Source organism: Cuculus canorus, chromosome 27, assembly GCF_017976375.1.
Source record: "Cuculus canorus isolate bCucCan1 chromosome 27, bCucCan1.pri, whole genome shotgun sequence".
Taxonomy (NCBI): Eukaryota; Metazoa; Chordata; class Aves; order Cuculiformes; family Cuculidae; genus Cuculus; species Cuculus canorus.
The window spans coordinates 6,506,658-6,529,787 of NC_071427.1; the positions used below are offsets into that span (position 1 = coordinate 6,506,658).

Below are 23,130 nucleotides of genomic sequence, written 5' to 3' on the forward strand. Positions count from 1 at the left end.
CAGCAGAGAGCAGGAAGCTCAGCCGCAGAGATCATCAGCTTCGCACTGGAAAAGGAAGCCTAGGGAAAGCAGCCCCGACTGCAGGTGCTCTCAGCACTGGTTTGGAAGCAGTTTACCATACAGAATTAAATCAGATGAAAGGAAACACTTCAGTGCATGTAAATGACCATCCTAAAGAAACCTACGTGTGATTAAAATCTATCCTCAGTTATGGCAAAGCTCGGGGGCCCTGACTGCGCCGTCGCCATCTCACCACAGCTCCAGGCAGATCACAGCGTTCCTTCCAGGCACATCTGGAGAACGCTCCTATTATCTACAAAAAAAAAACCCTCCCAGAAAAAGCACAGTGACCCAGTTCGAAGTGTACAACTTGTCTGTTTTCAACAGAGCCTGGAGCCAGCTGCAGCGCAGCCTGTCCTGACCAGAGCTGGAACAAAGTCCTCCTTGGTCAGCACATGACGCCAGGTTCTGGGAGCTCTCGGGGAGCTGCTCCTGCTTGTTCTGCTCGTGCCCAATTGTTCCTCCTCGCATTCACAAACTGGTTCGGCAGAATCCTGCAATTAGAACAGCACCATGTATACAAACACCACAAGTTAAGAAACAAGAGTTCCCTTCTGCTCTCAGGAGGGTTTTTAATCATAGTATCATAGAAGCACGGAATGGTTTGGGTTGGAAGGGACCTTGACCATCCAGTTCCACCCCCTGCCATGGGCAGGGACACTTCCCGCTGGATCAGGGGCTCCAAGCCCCATCCAACCTGGCTTTGAACACCTCCACCTTCCTCTTCCTAAATTGCCTGCAGCTCCAGGCCAGTGGAGGAGGATGCAGGCATTGTGGGCTGTCTCGGGCACACAGTGCTACTGTAGGATGAAAACAGAATCCAGTCTGTTCGAAAGGGGAATGCCGGGTGCATCCAGGTAACCGGCTGAGGCATCCACGCGGCGCCCAGATGTCCTTTGGGCAGACAGCAACCTTGGGTGCTGTGCAGCCTCCACACGAACGTCTGTAACAATGAGTGCAACGCAAGCAGAGGTCTAACACAAGGTATTCGAAACTTCTCTGTTAGACACAGCAGAGTTAATTGTTGTCATTGAAAAGATTTTGATGTACTGGAGAAGGAATGATGGAAAAAATAGACGTAAACTGGCCTGTATGGCATTAAAGTCTTAAACACACAGAAGAGGATGGAATCATCTGGCTTTGCAGGTTTATAGCAGTGCAGCTCTGGAAGAGGCTGCCGTGTTTCAGGAAGCATCAAATGTTTGATCAGAAACTGAATCTGATTCACTGCGTCAGTGCTGCTTCCTGCACCCTGGGCTGCCAGATGGGATGGGGCAGGAGCAGAGTCATCGTCCCTTGTCAAGCAGCAGCCCCATCAGCCAAGGACGGGAATGAGGTGGGAATGAAGTGGTATCACAGATGCTTGGGCAGGTTGTGGTGTGGGTGAACAGATCAAAGCACGGGCTGGGTATTGTTGGAAGCAGCCTCTCCTGCTGTGCCCGACATACCCAGAGCAAACGTCCATTGCTCACCACCACTGCTCTCGTGAAAAAGACAGCATCACAGACCTGTGTACTTTTGCAGATGCCTAGAAACCAGGGTTTCAGTATGGGCATCATTTGGGGGCCTCCAGAAAAGGTGGGGAGGAGCTCTTGATCTCAGGTCTGCGCTGAGAAGACGTCTGTCACCTCTCCAGATCTGTCATAGCCCCAGTGAGGAGAGAAGGGCTAAGCATGTCCATGAACTTGAGCAGAATGAACCCACCATCACCACAACCACATGGTTAACCTGTGCTGTGCTGCAACTTCATCTTGTAGGGACAAACCGTGACCTGTTGGACCCGCTGCCTATGTGAAGGAAGGCTTGTGCTGACCCTCTGGCTATTTTCACCCTGTGTTTTCACAATGTATTGATGAATGCAAACAACTCTTAATTAAAAGCACTGGAATTAAGTCTTCGTCACTTTTCCAAAGAGGCAAACTCAGGAATGTAGCACACCTGAGTCACCAGCAGGTTGTTAGAGAAGCCACCCCGCTGTTCCCCTCATTCTCCTTTCCAAATAATTAATGTTTATCATAAATGGATCAGCTGCTTCAGTTGTTTGGCAGCTGGACCCTTAGTTCGAGATCAGGTTGAACACATGGAAGCCTTTTGGTTACCTCCCTGCACCCCAGGCTTGGTCTGCCTCCATGTCTGCACATATAGGACCTCCCCTTCTCGCACAACAGCTTCCAGTCTGAAGAATTCCTGTTCTGCTGGATGTTCATGGATCCAGCTGCCACCTCTTCAAGAACGCAAAGAACCCCATCACAGTCTGCAGTTAGAGACCAAGTCTTTAAATCAGATGCTTTAAGACCCTGCAAAAATGTTCAACGTGAGCTCTTAATGGCAAATTGATTACAAATTTAACTTAATAATACATTAAACCCAACATCTTCTGCAAAGCTAAAGGGCTCCAGGTCTGCCGGACTTAAAGAAACACAAAAATGCTTTTGTCTATTCTGGCAACAAAAATAAAGTCTCTAATCCACCAGATATTTCTTGAGCATGGAAACCAGAGCTCCCCATCTAATTTATGGCCTTGCTAACAACGTGGGAAACTCATTAAGAGAAACAAACAGCGGGGGTGTTGCTCATTGCAACTCACTTATCCCAACAAACCCCATCCTAAACGACTTTCCAACTGCTGCTCTCCTCTAGGAAAGTAAATAGCCCGTTGGGCTGATCCAAAGCACCCTGTGGTCCTGCCCCGCTCGCATGAGGGGCTCGAGCGTGCGCAGCGCTGACAGGGACAGCATCCATGTGAGCAGGACGGCTTGCAGCAACCCAGCAGAGCTGTTCCAGCAGCTCGCGTTCCCACGGACGGCACGGAGTGTTGGAGTGTGTCTCATTGCAAGCCAATTCCAAAGCAGGCGATGGGACAGCGCCTGCAAACGCAAAATGCAGCTTGCAGAGAGGAGTTTGTAGACTAAACACAGGGCAGAGTCGTTTGCAAGGGCTCTTTGAATCCTTATATTCCTGATTCTTGCAAAACACCCTGCAGACATCAGGAAAATTTTAGAAAACACATAAGCTGGATGAGTCCTGGTGTCTGAAAAGCTGCTTTGAGAGTTCTCCATACAGAAGAATAGACTTTTATCAGCTCCAGAATAGGGAAAAGCTGCCTGAGATGCAACTCAAAAGCTTTCCACCTGAAATTATCCATATTAACAGTCTGAATATGGAAAACATATCAATTTGTTGCATTAAGCCACTTAATCACACTTCCCTTCAAAGCTTGAGCAGGATTCATGGAATTACGGAATGGTTTGGGTTCAAAGGGACCTTGAAGCCCATGCAGTCCCACCCCCTGCCATGGGCAGGGACACCTCCCATTGGATCAGGGGCTCCAAGCCCCATCCAACCTGGCCTTGAACCCCTCCAGGGATGGGGCAGCACCACTGCTCTGCGCAGCCTGGGCCAGGGCCTCCCCACAGCTGCACTGTGCCCCTCTTTGGGCCCAGATCCGAATGCTGTGAGCTGAGAGCTCCGCACCAGGGCAGTAAGAGCAACACACAACCACAGGCAAAAGCTGCTTCTAAGGCCCTTCCTGGAACTCCATCAAACCAAACTGCCTGTTGATTCAGCCGCTGGTGTGGAGTCGAGCGGAGCCAGTGGCCAATACTGGCAGCCCTAGCACTGAACCCAGCTTCAGCAACGGCTGCAGTTCTGAGTATTTTTTTTGCCCTGCTTGGAACCACATAAATAGCATTTCTGTTTGCCATTAATCCCTCCGTGCTTGTGCTTCCCAGAGTAACCACTGCTGGGAATAGATGTGTGTGTCTTCAGAGCCCAGGGCTTTCCCGCCATTCTGACCTGTGCAACAAAAAGCCACGGGTACAGCAAACAGCATCCCTGGCAGGGCACCAGGCAGAGCAGAAGCATCGAGGTCAGCGGAACACAGGGGCAACAGCTGCGGAGAACAGGAGCAAAGTGCCAGTGTCTGAGGGGTAATCACAGAATCATGGAATGATTTGGGTTGGAAGGGAACTCAAAGCCCATCCAGTTCCACCCCCTGCCATGGGCAGGGACACCTCCCACTGGATCAGGGGCTCCAAGCCCCATCCAACCTGGCCTGGAACCCCTCCAGGGATGGGGCAGCCACCACTGCTCTGGGCAACCTGGGCCAGGGCCTCCCCACCCTCACAGCAAAACATTTCTTCCCAAGACCCCCTTCCCAGCTTTCCTGAAGCTCCTTTCAGTATTTTTGATCAGGGCTTGCAGGGATAGGATGAGGGGGAATGGTTTTCAGCTGAAAGAGGGGAGGTTGAGATGAGATCTTAGGAAGAAATGTTTTTTTATTGTGAGGGTGGTGAAGCATCGGCACTGGTTGGCCCAAGAAGTTGTGGCTGCCCCACCCCTGGAGGTGTTCAAGGCCAGGTTGGATGGGGCTTGGAGCCCCTGATCCAGTGGGAGGTGTCCCTGCCCATGGCAGGGGTTGGCACTGGATGGGCTTTGAGGTCCCTTCCAACCCAAACCATCCCGTGACTGTATGAGCAGGATTTGGGCTGTGAAGCACAGTTACCAGAGGCTCCAGGTGGCACAGCCGGGCTCTCCCCACCAGCAGGTTTTTGGGTGCTCAGGCTGTGACAGACAAGAAGCATTAGTAACGCAGCTGAGCACTAATTGAGTCACCCAACCGCAGGACACTCACTGAGCTCACCACATCTTCTCTTGCTCCCCTCCCATCGTGGGAATGGCAGCAAGATGTCGAGAAGCGCCAGGCGAGGCAGACGGATGACCTGCCGGGCTGGGGAACACTGCGATGTGATTCACACAGCCTCGGCTGTGCAAACGACCCATAAGCACATCACTGCTCTTCCCCATCCAACAGTAAACACTGGACCTAAGCCATTTTGTTTCTCTTGGGGAGGCTCCCAGAGTTGTTTTGGCACAAACACAACAGAGCAGCCGTTCCCATCCTCCGGCAATGGCAGTTTACTCCAAGTCATCTCAAGCTCACCTCCCACCCTGCTGCCTTCAGGGCCCCTGAGGGACCACCACTGCCCTTTTCACCCAAGCTCTCCAAACCCAACTGGGCTCTTTAAGCTGGACTTACTGGGGCTGTGAACCCTATTTCAAGCTGGCCTTCCCAGTAATGTATTTCCCAGATGTGATGATCAAATGGCAACTGTCTGGGAACCTGTTCTGGTGAAGGCAGCTGTGAATCCCAGCACCTGACTGTGGGAAAGCAGAGGGCATTTCCCCAAAGCCAGTGAAAACAAAGAGGTGTCAACTCATTTGGACAATGAAGAGCAACATCCATATCGAGACAGACTAAAGGAGGTATCGGATCTGAGAGCGATGGGAAGAAAAGAGATCCCACCAGTAAACAAATACCTTGTGCATATACCCATATCTACTGCTGAGACTGCAGCACCTCAACCATATCCACCTCGAGTACTTCACATCACCAAGCTGGAACAGGACAGATTCTTAGTGTCGATCACACTCTCATGGCTCCACACTCATTCACCTTAGCCACAGGAGATGAAGGCAGACAGCCCTTAACGTTGCCTTAGACACTGACCCTGAACCCCTGCATCAGCTCTCCCCTCTTCTCTTCCCATAATTCAGCCAACAGCAAGTTGTCCTTGGATTGAGAAAATGAGAAGAGCGGGTGCTATTATAGAATCACAGAACAGTTTGGGTTGGAAGGGACCTCAAAGCCCATCCAGTTCCACCCCCTGCCATGGGCAGGGACACCTCCCACTGGATCCGGTTGCTCCAAGCCCCATCCAACCTGGCCTGGAACCCCTCCAGGGATGGGGCAGCCACCACTGCTCTGGGCAACCTGGGCCAGGGCCTCCCCACCCTCACAGCAAAACATTTCTGCCTAAGATCTCATCTCAATCTCTCCTCTTTCAGCTGTTCCCCCTTGCTATTAACAGGCATAATGAGCTTGTTGCTCCCAGGGTGCACCCTCTCTGTCCCCCTGGTCTACCAGAGGGATGTGACTGTGCCTCTCGAAGGGCTTTATCATCGCTTCAGGATACCCAACAATTCACAGCCCTATAAGGGCCCCCGGAATGAACTTTCTCTGCAAGTGGAAGGATGGAATTGCTTCAGGATGACCCCAGAGCAGGGAAGGAGACAGGTACCCAGACCTGTTTCTCTCTGCAAAGTCAGGTAGTGTGACATGGATGGAGGGCAGCCAGGAGCACAGAAGCTGGGAATGCACGCAGAGGAGTCTGACAGCGCAGGTGAGTTTGCTGCAAAAGAACGTTTTAGGGGTGACTTGTGACTGCGAGAGAAGATAATATCAAACAGCAGTGTGGTATTGGCCTATAAAGCAAATCTGCTCTGCTGAACCTGAGCACCCAAACCCTTACTCTGCATTTTTACAGCCAAGGCACTGAGTGTCGGAGTCTCTTATCTGTATACAGGGAAAAAGTCACAATTGGGCTGCAGTTCATGGAAAATGGGCTGAAGGTGTGTTGGTATCACAAATTTTCGTCTGATAGAAGCTAAGACCGAAGGTGACTGATTCTATGAGACAAGAGATACAAGGAAAGGAGAAAACTGGAAAAACCAGGTTAGAAAATCTCAGCACCTTAAGGCACGAGGCTGAAACCTGAACAAGGTCAGAAGAGGGAGAATCGGGACGCTGCCACTAATGTTTTTTTTTGATAGATTAAACTGGGATTATCTCAATTATCTAAACCAGTCACATACAGAGGCTGCCACGATCGCACATTTCCCCTTGCCTGCCTGCACGGTGCTGATCGTGTCTGATTAATAAGGCAGAGGGCTGTTGCATATCCTGCAGAAACTGAAGCCTCAGAGAAGCTTTGAGTACAGCGGAGGGAAGGAAAGACGGTTTGTAAATTCAGGAGTAGAGGAGGTGAAGAGAAGAGACATCAAAGATTGGTCAGCACCAACAAATTACACAGGGTGGGGAAAAACGTGACAGCTCAGCTGCCAGGCAGGGACACGAGAAGGACCTTGGGGAGAATCAGGTGTCATTAAGTGGTGCTGGATGAGTGCCTAAGAAAACGCTTTGAGCACCTCGCTGAGCTCAATTTAGAAGTGCAGAACTGTAAGTCCTGTTCTGTTTCAAATGCAATTCAACTCCAAGCAGGGGCTGTTGCATTTGGAAGGGTCTTTTTTAAATACGAGCACTAGAGATGGCATAAATCCACCTGCCAGCCTGACTCGGAGAGCTGCAGCTCTGGGAATGTAGCACAACAGCCTGGTTTTGTCCAGCCTTCTTCCAGGATTACAGTGTTCCCTGCTTGCTGAGCAAGAACTGAGAACAGTTGTCATGTCTCGTTCTGCAGAAGCACACGCTGCAGTTAAAAAACAAGTGGGCCCTCTGAGTAAGTCACTCTAAGTCCTCTGTTTTAGGGCTGCACTGTGAGCAGTGAGGAAGGAGAGGCTGCAGCCCAGGTCCTTCCACCAGCTCTGCCCTCGCATTCCTGCAGGACCTTGGGAAAACAGCCGACCTTCTTTCCCTGCGAGGCCACTGTAAATCCTAACAAAGCACTCAGACACAGACAGAAAACAGTGTTTGTCACAGAGGAGACAGGATTCCTGCCGATGCTGATAAAGCTGGAAATGTGCTTGCACAAGGCCCAGCAGCCCCGCGACAGCAACCCTTGCCACAATGCAGGAGTTAACCATTATTCCTCCATGGATCATCGGTAAGATCTCACATGACACCACAAAAAGTACCGAGATCATTTCAAACCATTAAAAACCCCCACCAAACATGCCCTCAGATATTGCCAGTAGGGAGCCAGCTAGCAAAAACCCTGCTCAAACAACCTGAGGGTTTGCGTTACAGCTTATCTCAACCGCCTACAGAATGTGTTTGCAGACTAAGTGACCATTTTCGCTGAACAGAAGGTTTTACTACAGAAGATGAAGAATGCAGCCACGACGTATGAGCCCCAGACCTCCTTTCCGCAAACTGCAGAGAGCGATGAGGTCTCACTCAGCCTCCTCTTCTGCAGACTAAACTGCCCCAGGGCCCTCAGCTGCCTCACGCTTGTACTCCAGACCCTTCCCCAGCTCCGTTCCCTTCTCCAGATGCGCTCCAGCCCCTCAAAGGCCTTCTTGTACTGAGGGGCCTATTCTGTGCTGATCAGTTCAAGTGCAATAGTTCAGGAAAGAGTAAAAGATTTCTTCTAGAGCTCAAAGGACTGTTTGGATGTTCAGCTGCAGTCACACACAAACCAGCAGTTAAATTTGTTTTCAGCCACCTTCCTTGATGGGTGAAAGGAAAATGAAGAAGAGCAGGACTGGTTTACAGAGGAAAAGGCTCATAAAAGCAGTTTGTGTGACTCATAGGGGCTTTCTCTACCCTGAAACCAAGGAGAAGGGGCAGCGAGTGTCGTTCAGCTACTAAAGAAGCATCTCCTTTTGTTTCAGGGCCTGGTTGCAATAGCACTGAAGTTGGCAGCCAGTGCCCTTCACAACTGCTCTGCAGTTTTCCTCTCTCTGTCTCCAGACGGTTGTTTCAAAGTCAGGCAAAAAAAAAAAAAAAATCCATATATTGCAGGTCTTTGGCAGCCTCAGGGCTCTGCATCGATCCGGGCGCAGTGGGTGTGACTTTGGCAGGAGCACAGTCCTGACTGCAACAGGGAAAGGAGAGAAATTACTGGCAAGGGGGGCCACTCCTGCTGGCAGGGCGTTGCAGCCAGAGCAATGCTTTATAAGGCAATTTCTTGGATGCTGCTGCCTGTCCCCATGTTACTGAGGCTTTTTTGTGTTCTGCTGATGCTCAACAAAGTTGTTCTTTTGGTTTGTACAGAACCAAAGCCATGCTCACACTCAGGGCTATCTTGCAGAAACACCACCGAGGTCTGTGATCTGGACCACCAGATCTCACCACTGAGTGTCTCCAGGCTGGACCAGCAGAAAAGCCGAACGGGAGCACCTCCCATATGAGGACAGTCTGAGAGAGCAGGGGTTGATCGGCCTGGAAAAGAGAAGTCTCTGGAGAGACACCCTGGAGGTGATCAAGGCCAGGTTGGATGGGGCTTGGAGCAATCGGATCCAGTGGGAGGTGTCCCTGCCCATGGCAGGGAGTGGGACTGGATGGGCTTTGAGGTCCCTTCCAGCCCAAACTATTCCATGGTTCTATGACTCCACCTTCCCTTTGGTCCAGACCTGAAACAGCAGAGCAAGGCCCCAGGAGACGCAGGTCTAAGAAGCTCCTAGCACAGACGATGTCATACAGTTAATCGGACGGTGTCCAGCCTCTGGCTGTTAGCGGTCAGAGCCCCGCTGGTACGCTTCCAAATGCCAAGAATCGATTATATTTCATCACCAGGCTACGGTAACGTTCACATGGGAGGCATCCAAGGCAAGTTCAAGTTCTTCACTTGTTTGTACTGGGAGTGCCTGTTTCTTCCAGATCAATGATTTACTGCACTGGGCACGGTCCTGGCCATGTCCTCACGGTTACACAGAAAGCCCAGATTAGTAACAACCTACTTACTTCTCATTTAAACAGATGAAGAATTCCAACACTGCTGTCTTGGTGCTTCCAGCCTGGGTTGGAGCTGAGTTGAGCTCAGAATTCCACCAAAGGCACTTAGGAATTGGACGTACTGCCTGTCTTGTGGGGCTAGTTTGGTTCTTTTCCTCAGATAAAGGTTGCTTTGACCTGGGGGAATGAGGATTGTCCATCTCCACACAATAGTAGCAATAACAAATCAGGCAATAGGTCAAAAGGAGAGATGCACATAAATTTGGAAGCACAGCAACCAAAGTAATCCCTGGTTTGGCTCTTCCTAGGCACTTCTGCACCCATCATATCCATGGTCTTGCACATCTGGGAACGTGAACACCACCACCCCAAGTGTCTTGGGGCTGGACTTACAAAACAGATGATTTGTATAGTAAGAACAGCTCACAGCTGAGCTCCTGCATTCCCAGAGCTGAGCGGAAGAAACCCAAACCAGAGGAGATTCCTCTAGTCCAAGCCGCCATTGAGACTTTAAAAAGGCAACTTTTTCAGAGTACGAGGCCACAGAGATGATGCGAGGGCCGGAACACCTCCCGTACGAGGACAGGCTGAGAGTGTTGGGGTTGTTCAGCCTGGAGAAGAGAAGGCTCCAGGGGGACCTTAGAGCAGCTTCCAGTACTGAAAGGGGCTCCAGGAAAGCTGGGGAGGGGCTTTTGATCAGGGAGGGCAGGGATGGGACAAGGGGAACCGATTTCAAGCTGGAAGAGGGGAGAGTGAGATGAGATTTTATGCAGAAATGTTTTGTTGTGAGTTGGGGAGGCCCTGGCCCAGGTTGCCCAGAGCAGTGGTGGCTGCCCCATCCCTGGAGGTGTTCAAGGCCAGGTAGGACGGGACTTGGAGCAACCGGATCCAGTGGGAGGTGTCCCTGCCCATGGCAGGGGGTAGAACTGTATGTGTTTTAGGGTCTCTTCCAGACCAAACCATTCTGTGATTCTATCTTTTCTTTCAGATTTTAACATAAATTGAGCGCCTAATGAACAAACTGCAACAGCCCTTACTCAATCAAATGGCATTTGGGGATTCCAGCTTAATTCCGGTGAACTACAGCAACTGAAAGTTGCCAACATCCTTTTGAATAAGCACAAACAAGATTAAAAATGCCAGAGGGTGGGGGCTGTGGGTACAGCTCATAAAGGTGTCTGGGAGCTCAAGTGACCTGGAGACAGTTCTGGGATTCAAAATTTAAACAAATACTAAACAAATGAGCTGGGGCAGAAGAGCGGAGGAATGCTGGCCTCAGGGCTGAGGAATGCAGGCCCGTCCAGACGGCAGCTGGATGTGCACCCTGCGCTGGGATGGGAAAACAGATAAAGCAGCAGAAAACCTGTTCAATGACAATATGTCAGTGCAACCTCCATGGAGGTGTTCAAGGCCAGTGTGCAGTGTTTCTGCACATTGATAGACAAGTGCTTCGGCAGCTATAAACTTCCAAGAATTTCATAGAACCACAGAATTATGGAGGTTGGAGAAGACCTCTAAGCTCATCCAGTCCAACTGTCAGCTCAACACCACCATCCCCACGAAACCATGTCCCCAAGTGCCACAGCCACACATTTTCTGAAACACACCCCCAGGGATGGAGACTCCCCCATTGCCCTGGGCAGCCTCTGATGCAACTTGAGGCCATTTCTTCTCATCCTGTCACTTGTTAATTGGGAGAAGAACCCACACCTGCCTGGCTCCAACCTCCTTTCCAGGAGCTGCAGGGAGAGATCAGATCTCCCCTCAGCCTCCTCTTCTCCAACCCAGATGAACCTGGGTGGGCTCAAAGGCTCGTCGACTGCATGGGACACGGCGAGCAGTTCTGGCACTACAGCTTTCTAAAGAAGAACCTCAAATCCACTGTCTGTATGACCTGCCCCACTGATGCCACCGTACAGTGATGAGTGATGTCCTGCCTGTCTGTCAGCACCTCGCACACCAGGTGCTCAGCAACAGCAGGTTTGCTCAGCATTGGCTCTGCAGCGGGAAACAGCCATAAGAACATACTCACATTTACTTAGAGCTTAGGTGCTTTGAAGGAAAGGCTGATTTAATTATCCTGGCTGTTTGGCAAAGGCAGGGCAGAGGCTTCCCCAGACTTCAGGGATCTCTTTTTCCTTCCCAGATCTCCAGTGCTCCTCAGCCACGGCTCTTCAAAAAAAACTGTATCACTTGAGGCCAAGGAGCAGGAGAAGAGGGAAGGAGGCTGTGCTTACTGCTAGAGGTTCAGAGGGCAGCCCGTGAGGCTGCTGAAGATCTGCTTGGTGTGCAGGTGGAGCGTGTGGGAGGGCAGGATGGACAAACCCCGAGCCAATAAGAACTGACTCAGCACCACTTACCCCCCTTTCTTTATCTCTGATATGAAAGTAGAAATGTTAAAATACACTTTCGGAATGAGCAGGCGAGCTGGGGCTGGTTTATATAACGCTGCTGGAAGCAGCTAAGCGTTTTAACTCCTGCAAGTCACCAGGAGCCCAGAGGGATCGGGAAGCTGCCAAGGAAAGATCCCATCACAAGTCATAGAATCATCAAGGGATTGGAAGGGACCTCAAAGCCCATCCAGTTCCACCCCCTGCTATGGGCAGGGACACCTCCCACTGGATCCGGTTGCTCCAAGCTCCATCCAACCTGGCCTTGAACTCCTCCAGGGATGGGGCAGCCACCACTGCTCTGGGCAACCTGGGCCAGGGCCTCCCCACCCTCATTGTGAAGAATTTCTTCCTAATGTCTAATCTTAATCTTCTCCCTTTCAATTTAAAGCCATTCCCCCTCATCCTATCCCTGCACTCCCACAGGTGCTCCAGCACAGAGGTGCTCCAGCCTTCACATCAACTTCGTAGCCTCCTCTGGACCCATTCCAACAGTTCTATGTCCTTCTTATGTTGGGAATTCCAGAACTGGACACAGGACTCCTGGTGAGGTCTCACAAGAGTGGAGCAAAGGGGCACAATCACCTGCTTTAACCTGCTGGCTACAATCGAGCCACCGACAGTGACTGGGAACTGCAATAAGCTGTAACGCGCAGAGCAGGTCTCAGGGTTCAGCGCAGAAGGCTGAAGGACAGCCTTCCCACGCAGGAAGGGACAGAATCCAAGCCCCTAGGACGGGAAGGGAGAATTCCCCCCAACACCATGACAAAAGCAGAGGGCAAAGTCTTACCCCTGGCTGTAAACATCACCCTGAACACCAGGTTATGCTGTGTTATCGTTCCCCTTGAAAATAGCTAAAAAAGTGATTTAGAGATTGAATTCTGCCCCAAAACAAATAACACTCAGTAAAACAGGAGTAACACTGACATTTAAAAAATACAGTCTTTTTCCCTTTCATAGGGAATTGAAGCATCGAGGCTGGCAGCGGTGGCATAAACAGAGAGGCCACCAGGGCTGGCCGCAGGGCCACCACGAAGAGAACTGACAAAACCCCCGCTGTACTTGTTTTTCCACTATCTAATATTAGGCCATGTAGGTATTTATGAACCATTCTGCAGTGCATTCAAGCTAATTCCCAGTAAATCACGTGCCTGCGCAGTGAATTCAGGATTAGGAAGCCTTCCAATGTTTTCTTGAGCAGAGATGTGATCACCGTGCAGCACTAACAGCAATTTGAATGTGGGTTGGCTGCCAGATACCAACCCAACAAGCGTCTTATTAAGCCTCCGGTCATCTCTTCCCAGCTCTTTGTGTCAAACTATGTGTTCTGAGGCTTGAAGAAATCAAAGCAGCTTCAGACTGGGGGCAGAAGGACAGATATGAGCTACAGAACCACATTAGAAAGCATTTGAAGAAATACTAAGTGCTCAGAAATTAGCGCTCATGCAACAAGTACATGACAAGAGCCTCTGGTCTACCGCTGCGAGGATGAGCCAGCAGTCAGTAGCCTGAAAGGCTCCTTTAATTTGCGTGTAAAAAAAGAAAGAGTGAAAATGCCACAGACTTTCCAGCCCCTTTGAACAATCACTCATGATCAATTCCCTGCTCTTTCAGCCCAGGATGCGAAGGGCCTGAGTCACACAAGGCACCAAACAGGACAACACCTCTGTCTCAAGTTGGCAGCCTGACAGAGAAAGGCACCGGGTCGCTGTCTGCTCTAATCCTTCTCTGCCCCAGGATGCACACTTTCTTCTCAGAAACCAAACAAGCATTGAGTGATGGGATGGTCTGGGTTGGAAGGGACTCTAAAGCCCATCCAGTTCCTCTCCTTGCCATGGGCAGGGACACCTCCCACCGGATCCAGTTGCTCCAAGCCCCATCCAACCTGGCCTGGAACCCCTCCAGGGATGGGGCAGCCACCACTGCTCTGGGCAACCTGGGCCAGGGCCTCCCAACCCTCACTGCAAAACATTTCTGCCTAAGATCTCATCTCAGTCTGCCCTCTTTCAGCTGAAAACCGTTTCCCCTCCTCCTATCCCTGCACTCCTTGATCAAGAGCCCCTCCCCAGCTTTAAATGCCTGTTCAGTCTGTGTAATGATGTTAGATCTAATGGAATCCACGCTGCTATGGACAGCCCGGCAGCAACGAGGACAGGATCTAGTGGCTGTGAAGTTTCTTATTTGAATAATGTTAATTCTCTTTATGTATCTTGCCTCTTCCAACTGCTCCACATCTGGACAGCTGCTGAGGGCAAAAAGCACTCTGTCTGTGCTGATTAGCTGTCTTCAAAGAAAACATCACACTGAGAGGGCAAGGCAGCTGAACGTTACCCAAAGCCTTGCTCCAAATTTCTGTATAAACAGCACCTTATTTAGAGAATCTGAAAGCTGTTAGAGCGGGACACTCCGGCTGGGAATCTGCATAATGGGCGTCTCCATCTGGCTTACCTAATGGGAGAGGAATCCCGTCTGTCAGTAAGTCTAGACTGTGGTGTTGAATCCAGGGGACCAAGGAATCTCCTGGCCAGAAATAACACCGGGCGCAGGGCAGGCTGCTGCCATCTGCCGACACCCACCCACCGAAACTCTGCTTTGTGGAGGCAGCTCTGGATCAGAACTGCTCTGCGGAGCCAGGGCTGGGGCTAAGAGCAGGAAGAAAAGCCATCCTCCTCCTTGCAAAGCCTAAGCTGACTCTTCCAAGTGCCCCTGGGAGACCTGCAAGGAGTTGTACCCCTGCAGCTCCTCGCCTCGCTGGGCTGGTTGGACCTCCCTGGTTGCTGTCACTGCAATTAAAGCAATGGTAACCTAACAGTCTATTTTATTAAAACATATATATATTATTTAATATTCAAGGGCCACACAGCACAACAGCAGCTCTCAAACTGAAAACACTCCCTGGGCTTAGGCGGCAGAACAGAGACCTCTGCGGTTCAGACCGGCTCACTGCAGGCAGCGGCTACAGATGCAGTTTTCCCCACCGAACTGGGTTTTACAAGATAAGGTACCCAAAAGCCACAAAGGTGTACGTTTCGCCACTGTTTCCACCTCCCAGAGCCTTGCTGCAACACACACCAAAACACAAAACCACTGGCTTTGAAGTCACAGAGATCATTAAATGTTTGGCTGGAAGGGACCTTAAAACCCATGCAGTTCCAACCACTGCCCTAGGCAGGGACTCCTTCCCTTTCAGTACTGGAAGGCTGCTCCAAGGTCTCCCCACGCAGCACTTCACTGGCGTGCTTCTGCTGCTTCCTCTTCCAAAACAGCTTATGCAGTGTTTCACACCACTTTGTCACGGAGGTCTGGAATCTCATTAGCCGTACGGCTGGCAGGTCCACGGCACCACCTGTGCCGCGGTGCCGTTGGGTCTGACCACAGCCCATTCATCCATCATTGCCCTGCTGCTCAGCAGATGCTGACTTTGTGCAGCTGCTTAGATGAAATACTTGGGAATCTTTTTTCGTAAGCTTTAAGGAAACGGTATCCCTTGCTGCTTGGAACACTCAGGGATTGAGAATTTCCCAGGGGGATATGGACTGTGGAACGTGAGCGATGGGATCGCCTTTCTCTGGTCACCTCTGTCTTCATAGTGTCATACTTGGCACGAGCGCTTTCTGTGGCGCCTCCAAAGTCCCTTCGTGCATCAACAACGCCTTTGTGAAATCCTATCTTTCCTGTCCCATGTGCGAAACAGCAGCAAGGTAAAGGAACTCCAGCTCGGTGAGATGACAAACCCACAGCCCAGAACAGTCTCTTGCTCACATATTCTGTCCTAGAGATGGATTAACTTTAGATCAAGGGTGCTGTATTTCAAAGAACAGAAGTGTTGCTTGCTTCTATGAGTGTGCCCATTGGAATTGAAGGGGCAGGAGGTGCTGGACATCCCGCTGGGGTTGTGGGGAGAAGCCGGTCAGGCTGACGCCACTTCGGGGAAGGAACAGCACTTGGAGCAATGCTTGGAGGAGCTGAGATCTGACAGCCTGAGAGAGTTGAGGTTGTTCAGGCTGGAGAAGAGATGGCTCCAGGGAGATACTAGAGCAGCTTCCAGTCCTGAAAGGGGCTCCAGGAAAGCTGGAGAGGGGCTCTTGATCAGGGAGTGCAGGGAGAGGACGAGATCTTAGGCAGAAGTGTTTTGCTGTGAGGGAGGGGAGGCCCTGGCCCAGGTTGCCCAGAGCAGTGGTGGCTGCCCCATCCCTGGAGGGGTTCCAGGCCAGGTTGGATGGGGCTTGGAGGCCCTGACCCAGTGGGAGGTGTCCCTGCCCATAGCAGGGGGTGGAACTGGGTGGGCTTAGAGGTCCCAAACCATTCCATGGTCCTGTGTTCCTAGGAAGTGCAGATCAAAGGCCACTTTTATCTCACCATCATTTCCTTCAAGCACCCTGAAGTTTACTTGTCTGATGCCAGTGAGGTCAGTGAGGCTTGCTAGGAAATGGAACTACAGCTACAGGCATGATTCCAGTTTAAATCAAATTTAAATATCATATTTGGGGGCACAGAGGGGAAAAGTATCATCAAAATGGACAAATGGTTCTGAAACTTGTAGAGCAGCGCTACTGATTGATTCTATGCTCTGAGATCACACAAAGCTCTGGGCAATTTAAAGCAGCACAACTGATATTTAACTTATTTCTCCTACAGAGCAGTCATGATGCCTTAATTACCACACTGCTTCATTAACTGGAGATTACTAATTACAGGATTTGTTAGTCAGCACTAGCAGACAATGTGTTAGTGTCGATTGTTGGTGTAGGGAAAATTGGAACAGACGATTTAATAATTTTAATGGAATACAAGGTGATTTGCAAGACCTGTCCTCAGCAGAATGGACAATCGTTACGGTCATTGTGTACTTCCAGAAAGTGGGATCAAGGTGAAGCCAAAGACGAGAGAAAACACCACAGGACCAGTGAGGTACCCAGGCTGAACCTCCTGCCTCTGTATTGCCCTCTCTGCTTAGAGGGCAGGGAGAGGACAGGACATTGGCAGCATCCAATATTCCAGACCAGAGCAAATCCACTGATATACAGCACGGAAAAGCCATCATTTGTAATACAGAATCACATCACACCTCCTGTTCATGCGCTCTGGGTAACACGCACACACGCTCCAGCAGTAGCTGGTTAAAAAAGGAAACTGAGCCTCATCATCAGCTACAGCAAAGCCTGCTGCTTCCCTGGGCTCCCAACAAGAACAAGGCTTCCCCACACACCTCATGTCTCTGAGTCAAAGGGACATGTCCTCATTGGAATCTACAGATCTCCTTCCCTAATTAAGGCAGTGGATTACGGTTACATAACGAGCCAGAACATCGCTCCATGAGGGCAGCGAGTAATCGCCAGCCTTTGCACCAAGAGTCTGTTGAGAAGCGCCCCTGGGAACAGGAAATGTAGCTGGGCAAACATCACAGCGGGATGGTCTGCCACAGTGTTTTACAGCATTCCCCCCAAAATACAAAGGTGCAGACACCTCTCCCACTATAGATGCTCAACATCTGTTGATTAAGTCATTGATACTGGAGCAGGTAAAACCAAACCATCAAGTGAAGGAAAATCAATGATGAAATGATGCAAGCTCCACAAGGGCAGAGTTCTCCTTACTCACCTTCCTCCTGCAGCAGAGCAGTGGTGGCTACCGTCTCGCAGGGCGCACTTGCTGCCAGGGATGCCAGCTAGGATTGCCTCTGGAAAGGAAAGGAATTCAGGACATCCATCACTGCTACACCACATGCTGCATTACTAATGAACTTATAACTTGGAATAATGTATTTTACTCCATTAACTGTAATGTTATCATAGCAATATATAATTCACTAATTAATGCAACAGAGAAGTTGCTGTTCACTGCTGTTCTCTGGTGTTACTGATAGCAACTTTCCATACCAAGGAATTTGATGTCCCAGCTACATTTTCAAATTATCATTGGTTTGTTTGAATTTTCCTGTGTTTCTAAGCCCATCTTCATTTTGTAGCACGCAAGAGACACATGTAGTAAGATTGACAGGGAACTCATTTTCTGTTGTGTTTATAATGTAGAGGCACAACCTGGCAGTCACGCTGTACAGTTCAGACACTGGATGTGAATGTACGGCATCTGAAACTGGAGATAACGAACATTGCAACTACGGGATGGGAGCCCACTAGAATATTCTGCTCCAGATTCCACTGCAGGAATGGAAGTACTGGACTACATCAATAGATGTTGTGTGTCCATAGTGGGAGAGAGGTGTCTGCACCTCTTTATTTTGAGGGGGAATGCTGTAGGACATTGTTTCAGCATGGAAGCCCACAAAGTCCTGGCTGAACACAGATGCAAGCTTAGATTTCAAGAAACAAGCACAAAAATAAAAGGTCTAGGAATGAGCTGGCTTTAAGAATGCATTAAAAACACCATGAGGAAAACCAAGCCACACTCAGCTTTTGGACTGGTTGGGATGCTCCCCATACATGGCTCTGCACAACGTCCTCCTTCCTGCTTACCAGTAAGTGTTGCTCAACCATCTCCACTAGCCCCACTCACCACGCTCAACTCAAAGCTGTTGTGAGCGAGAGCTATGGATTCATTCCAAGAATCCATCTGAGCTGAAATCCAACCCCACTTGTTTTCTCCACTTACTGAACACAAACAACTGTTTTTTTAAAGGAGTAAAACCCACGTCATTTGCTCTCCACTGGGTTTTAGGCCATGCTCGTCTTGCCCTTTTCACCTCCATCTTCCTCTGATTTCAGTAAATCAAAGGATGAGGAGCAGCCCTCTTGCCAAAACAATCATTTTAAAATCAATATTGAATTTCTTTTTGAGGATAGCAACTCTCACAAACATCAACTTCCAAAAAGGAGTGGGAAATGCTCGCTATCCACACAAACTTGAAGAGGAGAGTAAGGTGAAAACCCTTACAGTGAAAGAGAAGAACTTGTTTAAGGAGACAAAAACAGAGCATAGGGTAAAGTGCAAACGCCTCAGGGACAGAGTCCTCATGACAAGAAAGATATTGAGGGGCTGGAGCGGGTCTGGAGAAAGAAAACAGAGCTGGGGAAGGGGTTCTGGGAGTGGCTGAGGGCCCTGGGGCTGTTTAGCCTGGAGGAGAGGAGGCTGAGGGGAGACGTCATCGCTCTCTGCAGCTCCCAGAAAGGAGGCTAAAGCCAGATGTCAGACTCTGCTCCCAAGGAACAAGCGATGAGGCAAGAAAAAATGGCCTCAGGTTGCACCAGGGGAGGTTTAAATTGGATATTGGGAAATATTACTTCACAGAAAGGGTTGTCGAGCACTGCCAGAGGCGGCCCAGGGCAGTGGTGCAGTCCCCATCCCAGGAGAGATTCAAAAGCCGTGTGGATCAGGAGCTTGGGGACACGATTTATTGGTGGAGTTGGCAGTGCTGGGTTTATTGTTGGACTCAATGTTCTTAAAAGTCTTTTCCAACCTAAACAATTCTGTGAATTGGCCTCAGAATGGCTCCCGGTCCACCCCCACTGCTCCATCCCTCCAAGATCCCCAAGTTCCTTGCTGCTCTCTCCCACTCCCTTTGCTTGGGTGAAGTTCTCTCAGCATCATCTGCTGCTCGCCCCGAGCAGTCCCCAGGCCCTGCTGCAGCTTCAGCTGGGGCAGAGCAGGTGGAGAGCAGCACATGCGTCCCTCACAGCCCAAAATAGCAAATGCCAAAGCTGGGGCCTCACTCATTGCAATCATTCCTGCTAAAGCAGTGCAGGCTGCCCAAGCCCAGCTCAGGATTCACCAATAAACTCAAAGGGATCCAATTCAGGGGATTTTGTTGACCAAGGGGCATGGCCTTCCCAAAATAAAGAGTTGCAGATGGGCAAGAAGAATGGACAGGACTGTGGAGCTGAAAAACGGGGCCAGCAGTGCAAAAGGCCCCCAGGAACATTGGAAAACACCGCCTCAGGAGCAGCTCATTCTGAGACTCCCCTGTTCTGTGTCATAGAACGGCTTGCATTGGAAGGGACCTCAAAGCCCATCCAGTCCCACCCCTGCCATGGGCAGGGACACCTCCCACTGGATCAGGGGCTCCAAGCCCCATCCAACCTGGCCTTGAACCCCTCCGGGGATGGGGCAGCACCACTGCTCTGGGCACCCTGGGCCAGGGCCTCCCCACCCTCACAGCAAAACATTTCTGCATAAAATCTCATCTCAATCTCCTCTCTTTCAGCTGAAAACCATCCTCCCTTGTCTTCTCCCTGCACTCCCTGATCCAGAGCCCCTCCCCAGCTCTCCCGGAGCCCCTTTCAGTACTGGAAGCTGCTCTAAGGCCTCCCCCAAGCCTTCTCTTCTCCAAGGAAGCTTTTCCATCACAAGGAGATGCAGTTCCTCCCTCTCCATCCAACATAGGTTAACCAACCTCCACAGAAATGGGGTGTGATGGGTCCGGAGCACTTTCAGCCCTCAGGAAGCCAATATGCTCCTCAGCCCTTCCCACACAGGATTGTCTGCCTTTTCTAAGGGAAAAAAATAAAGATTGCCTTCCCAATATCCTGCTAATTGCTAAAAGAGATGAACTTGCCCCCATAAATCACAGGCTACACCAAGCCAGCCTTCAGCTGCAATCCTTGCTCCGCTGCCTCCCAGCTCTCCCTGCTATATATGATTTCTTAGCATGAAAAAATAATTACGCTTCTAAATTGCAAACAGATTTAAATAGCAAGTAGCTTGGCCCCATGAAGTATGAGCAGTCGTTTAAGTGTCTCTGGTGCTCTGTAAGAGCTGATAAATGCTAAGCTGTCACAGGAATCAGCCTTGGCTCCAAGCTGCAGGAGAGGGCTCAGCGCCTCGTTCAGAGACAAGGGACCCAAACCCACCTCTCAACTAAATGAGGTCTTGAAGTTCTATCTAAAGTGAAAACTTGAAATGACACTACAGGCACTCATTATTTTGATTGTCATTGTTCTTCCTTGATCTTTGTCAATGAGACAGTTGGGGTTGTTCAGCCTGGAGAAGAGAAGGCTCCAGGGAGATCTTAGAGCAGCTTCCAGTGCTGAAAGGGGCTCCAGGAAAACTGGGGAGGGCTCCTGATCAGGGAGTGCAGGGATAGGATGAGAGGGAACAGTTTTCAGCTGCAAGAGGGGAGATTGAGGTGAGATCTTAGGGAGAAACGTTTTGCTGTGAGGGTGGGGAGGCCCTGGCCCAGGTTGCCCAGAGCAGTGGTGGCTGCCCCATCCCTGGAGGGGTTCCAGGCCAGGTTGGATGGGGCTTGGAGCCCCTGATCCAGTGGGAGTGTCCCTGCCCATGGCAGGGGTGGGACTGGATGGGCTTTGAGGTCCCTTCCAACCCAAACCATTCTGTATTTCTATGACTTTTTTGTTCCATTTTAAAGAAACACCGGGTTTTCTGGACCAGCAAACCCAGCTCAAGGCTTCCACAGCATTTAACGAACTCTTTTTTTTGACAGGTCTACATGTTAAGAGCTGTTCAGGTTGCTGCAGGCACTCCTATTTGAACACTATTCTGGAACAGCAGCAGAAGTCACTCCAGCTGAGAGCAGTCCCTGAGCAGCTGCTGTGGACCAGGCGGGAATACCAGCATCAGCTGCACTCTCCCTGCCGCACAGGTACCACCTTGGCCGGGGCATTTCACACCTCATTCCCCTCGATGGTCCAAAGTCTGTTGGGCACGAGACACGCCTGGAGGCAGCCTTGGCTGGCAGCTACCTGTCAGGCTGCAGCCAAACCCTGCACAAAGGAGCCCTCTCCCAGCTCCCTCATCTGGTTTGTGGCCCTCCCAAACTCTGCCCCATTAACACCAGCAGCATTTCTCCTGCTCTGACTTTTGAACTGGAAGCTGGCACATGAGGAACACTTTGCAGCAGGGGAAAAAACAACCCAGTTACTTTCCAGCTGAACACAGCACCACCTCCGGCTTTCCGCAGAAACCAGCTTTTTGTTTATAGGCTTGCGGAATCTGACTCCAGGGGCTGGTCTGTTCTTGCTCAAAGAGGGAAAACAAGCCCTGACCTCAGCCTGCTGGAATAAACTCTGCCCCCTCCTTCCTTCCACGCTTCTCCCAGTGCAAAGGTAAAGAACACGATATCCAGCAACATGACCGAGCTCGCCAGCGTGACCGCGTACGCTCCTGTTTACTGACACGGAAAACAAGAGCACTGGAGCCAAGGAGGTAAACTCGCTGGAGTGCTCCGGCTGTCACTCATCCCGCTACGCCGGCCGGCACTTCCCAGCTGGCCCTGGGTACATGAAGTACAGCGTTCGCTGTTTAGCACATACCTCTCAGTGTGTGGACAGCCACACTCGCAGCGGATGCTCCCCTATCTCCCACTTGTGCCATTCCCCACAGCTGATAAGCTGGCTGCAATTTCCTCCAGGCAGATATTGCACACTTGCCGACAACAAAGCCTGCATAGAGAACCTAAAAGTCATTGTGCAAGACTCAGTGTGGCTTTGCATTTCTACTCATCCTGGAAGTCTGTCACACCAACACGTTTGGAACAAAACCCTGTCATATTTGGAATATTTTTGCCCCCTGTCCTGGGCCAGAACCCCTTGCTCAAGCCCACTCTGTGAACACACAAGCGGCAGGCAATGCAAACTCAGGCACTTTAAGAGATACCTTGGCATGAGTGTGGGCAGCCAGGAGGGGAATTCCTTTCTGAACTAACTGGAAGCGGCAACAGTTGGTAATGCAAAGCATCTCCCAGGGCCGGAGCTTGCAGCTGCCAATGTTCCCTCAAAGCCAGGGCAAGGCTCGAAGGAAGCCAGATCATCCATTCCAGCCCACCCGAAAGCCTGCGGGGCCAGGAACTCCGTGGGAGGCAGTCACTGCAGAAAAGCCTTTCCACAAGGATCTTCCAGCTCACTGGCAGGAGGAACTTACTGCATTTCCCTCCGACACTCCAAGATCCAGAAGATCGTGGAGCGGGCAGGTGGCTGATGCTATCAACTATTCCTACTGTGATTAATAAAAATTCTATGTAAATTCTACTGAAAGATCAAAGAGAATTTAATAACAAAAGACTCAAACTCCTTCTGTAGGGAGTGCCTGCAATTGTGTTCCAAGTCCTTAGGATTTTTAAAGAACGCCTGAATATGTGGCAAAGCACAAAAATCAAGTAAGCCACATTCATACAGTGAACAAGACACCGACCCTACGACCTCTGCAGCCGAAGTTCGGTGCACCATCCTTGACAATCTGACTTGAGGTTTTAAAGTAAGAACTAGTAAATATTACTAGCCCATTAATATTAGCACGGGCTCTACCGGCTGACTTCAGGCTGCAGACTGCTCGTTTTGCTGTCAAAGACTTCAA

The 23,130-nt window shown here is 50.4% G+C and overlaps 1 protein-coding gene across 6 annotated transcripts in view; it reads right to left on the minus strand.

Annotated features, from left to right (window-relative positions):
* GNG7 (G protein subunit gamma 7) overlaps window positions 1-23,130 on the minus strand; it is an 83,971-nt gene that overhangs the window by 35,484 nt on the left and 25,357 nt on the right. For 5 of the 6 annotated variants that reach the window (XM_054049821.1, XM_054049824.1, XM_054049822.1 and 2 more), the window contains one exon: window positions 17,467-17,545. The gene's annotated coding sequence lies outside the window, so the exon portion shown is untranslated. Of the gene's footprint in view, window positions 1-17,466; window positions 17,546-17,744; window positions 17,853-23,130 lie in introns of those variants that run through there. The other variant, XM_054049825.1, reaches the window with a different exon arrangement.